At 47.6% G+C, this 3696-nt stretch overlaps 1 pseudogene; it reads right to left on the bottom strand.

Annotated features, from left to right (window-relative positions):
- Window positions 1-435: 435 nt before the first annotated feature.
- Window positions 436-3363, bottom strand: LOC148192420 (uncharacterized; annotated as a pseudogene).
- Window positions 3364-3696: the final 333 nt, after the last annotated feature.

Genomic DNA, 3696 nt, shown 5'->3' with positions numbered 1-3696 from the left:
CTCAGATTGGCCGTCCGTCTGAGGGTGATAAGCCGAACTCATCTGCAACTTGCTTCCCAATTCACCTTGCAAAGATTGCCAAAACCGAGATGTGAATCTCGTGTCTCGGTCAGAAATGATGCTCGAAGGTACTCCATGCAAACGAACGATCTCCTTGATGTACAGCTTGGCTAAATTGGTCATCGATATCTTCAAGTTGACTGCCAGGAAGTGGGCGCTCTTCGTTAGCCGATCCACGATCACCCAAATTGAGTCATGATTTCTGACCGTGCGTGGTAGGTGGGTCACGAAATCCATGGAAACGCTGTCCCACTTCCATTCAGGAATTTCCAATTGCTGAAGTAAGCCGCCCGGTCTCTGGTGTTCCGCCTTCGCATGTTGACAAGTTAAGCATGATGCCACAAAACGTAAGACATCACTCTTCATTCCAGGCCACTAGAAAGATTGTTGGAGGTCTTGATACATCTTAGTCATACCAGGGTGTATGCTAAGGCGACTGTGATGCCCTTCCTCCAAGATGATCCGCTTCAGATCTCCATCGTTTGGAACGCACGTCCTACCCATATAGCGCAATAGACCGTCCGTTCCAGTATTGAATCCTTTAGCTTGATCTGAACCGAGCGTGTTCAAAATCTTCACCAGGTCTTCGTCCTCTCGTTGCTTCATCTTGATTCGGTCAAAAACGTTACTAGATATTCTAAGGTTACAACATTTGATGTTGTTCGGTTCCAATTCGAACTGCAACCTTAGATCTCTAAAACTCTCAACCGAACTGAGTTCTTTCACCATCATAACCGAGACATGAACTGCTTTCCTGCTTAGGGCGTCCGCCACTACATTAGCCTTTCCCGGATGATAAAGCAGTTCAAAGTCATAGTCTTTTAAGAATTCTAGCCAACGCCTCTGCCTCATGTTCAACTCCTTCTGATCAAATAAATACTTGAGGCTCTTGTGATCACTGAAGACTTGGAATGTAGATCCGTACAAGTAATGCCTCCAAATCTTCAGTGCGAAAACGACCGCTGCCAATTCCAGGTCGTGCGTTGGGTAATTCCTCTCATGAATCTTCAATTGACGAGACGCGTACGCTACCACTCGCTTCTCTTGCATCAGCACACAACCCAAACCTTGGTGAGAAGCGTCGCAGTATACCTCGAACGGTTTGGCTGTGTCTGGAATAATTAGCACTGGAGCGCTCGTCAACTTGTGCTTCAGCTCTTGAAAACGTTCTTCACACCAATCGGTCTAGGTGAACGGTTGATCTTTCCTGGTCAATTGAGTTAACGGAGCTACTATCTTAGCAAATCCTTCAATAAAACGCCGATAGTAACCCGCGAGTCCCACAAAGCTTCTGACCTCCGTGACCGAACGCGGACTTGCCCATTCCAGTACCGCTCGTACCTTAGCTGGGTCTACCGAGATACCTCCAGCCGACACTACATGGCCCAAGAACTGAACTTCCTTCATCCAGAACTCACATTTTGATAACTTGGCGTACAACTCCTTCTCCCTCAGTACGCTAAGTACAATTCTCAAATGCTCCTCATGTTTGTCCTGGGTCTTGGAGTAGATGAGAATATCATCTATGAAGACGACCACAAATTTGTCCAAATACGGCCTGAATATCTGATTCATATAATCCATGAAGATTGCTGGTGCGTTCGTCACACCGAACGACATCACTACATACTCGTAGTGTCCGTAACGAGACTTGAAAGCAGCCTTCTGAATGTCTTCCTCCTTAACTCTGATTTGATGATATCTAGACCGCAAGTCAATCTTTGAGAACACTGTGGCCCCATGCAGTTGATCCAACAAATCATCTATCCTTGGCAATGGGTACTTGTTCTTGATGGTCAGCTTGTTTAATTGCTTGTAATCTATACACAACCGAGAGCTGCCATCTTTCTTCTTCACCAAGAGTACAGGCGCTCCCCAGGGTGATACGCTCGGCCTGATGAACTGCTTTTCCATCAACTCTTCAATCTGCTTCTTGAGTTCAGCTAACTCCGCAGGCGACATCCGATAAGGCTGAACAGAGATGGGAGTTGCTGTCGTCACCAAATCAATGGTGAATTCAACTTCACGAGGAGGGGGAAGTCCAGGTATCTCTTCTGGAAAGACGTCCAGGAATTCATCCACTACCGATCGCCCCTTATTGTCACTACTGGACGATCGTTCTTGCTCCAAACTTCTGAATTCCTGATCTTCGTGCGTCATAATCAGGAAACAGCTGGCGCCCTCCATGATATCTTCTTTTAATTGGCCGAGCGTCACTGATAATTCATCTTCTTCTTCATCCGGAAAAATCAATTCCATCTTACCACAGTCTATGAGAATGCGATTGGTAGCCAACCAATCCATTCCTAAAATCACCTCTAACTCCTTTAGAGGTAAACAGATTAAGTTCACCTTATACCTACGCCCCTCAACCTCAATAGGACATCTAATGCATACGGTAGACGTCCTAATCTCTCCAACCGCTGGGGTTGACACCACCAAGTCGAACTGCATCTCCCTCTCAGTTATTCCCAATTTTTCAACACACGCCTTCGAGATGAAGGAGTGAGTCGCCCCAGAATCAAACAATACACAGCAAGACGTTCCATATATTAAGCAGGTGCTGGTGATAAGTGTACCTGAGCTTGCTGCCTCCGCGCCCGTTATAGCATATACCCGTCCAACTGCTTGGGCTCGACCACCTCGGTGTTGATTCCTTCCAGCATTTGGTGGCCTCATCACTGCACTTCCACCCATGTTGCACTCATTCTCCAAGTGTTCATTCCTTCCACAACGAGTGCAGTGTTTTCCTCCCACCAGTTGAGGACATGAAGAACGGTAGTGTGGTCCTCTACACTGGAAACAGGTCACGTTTCCTTGCCCAGACTGTCCGACAGGAACTAACGCCTGAGACCCACTTGCATTAGATGGTTGATTGGGACGAGCGTAAGGGGTTCTCCTCTGATTAACACTGCCTCTGGACACGATCGGTCCCCTAACCACCTGTTGTTGCTTCTTCTGCCGTTCTACTTCTGCCATATTCTTCTCCAGTACTTTGGCCCTTTCCACCATGGCAGGAAAAGACCGTATACACAAGCTGGATATCAATACCTTCAGGTCACTTCTTAGTCCGTTCTCAAATTTCCTGCACTGCCACTCTTCACTGGTGGCCATCGTATTGAAACGGACAAGGTGTTTGAACTTATTTGTGTACTCCGAGACAGACATGCCACCTTGTACCAGTTGAAGAAATTCCACCTCCTTTGCAAAACGGACGCTGTCTGGGAAGTACTCTTCATAAAACTTGCTACGGAATACTTCCCATGTGATGGGATTTTGGGCGTCTGCCAAAATGGCTCTCATGCTCGCCCACTAGTGGCTCGCTTCCCCGGTTCATAGGTATTCAGTGAACGCCAACCTGTTTTCATCCGGACATCTCTTGGCGTTGTAAATTCTCTCCATGTCCCTCAGCCACTAATCTGCCTCATCAAGGAGGCACTTTCCACTGAACTTGGCCGGGTGGTGTTGAAGGAAGCTCTCCAAGCTCCACTCAGCCTGATGTGTAGTGTTGGAAGAGGACGCTCCTGGTGTGCCTCTGGTGGCAGCGATAATTTCCATCAACTGCCTCTGGGTAGCTTCAGAGTTGGCGCGCGCGGCCTCCAAACTCTGTAGAGCAGCTGCGTTCTGCTCCATTAA

Source organism: Vigna umbellata, chromosome 9, assembly GCF_029865625.1.
Source record: "Vigna umbellata cultivar VRB3 chromosome 9, Vumbellata_1.0, whole genome shotgun sequence".
NCBI lineage: Eukaryota > Viridiplantae > Streptophyta > Magnoliopsida > Fabales > Fabaceae > Vigna > Vigna umbellata.
Note: the sequence above shows the minus strand (reverse complement) of the source record. Positions and strands in the feature narration are given on the sequence as shown.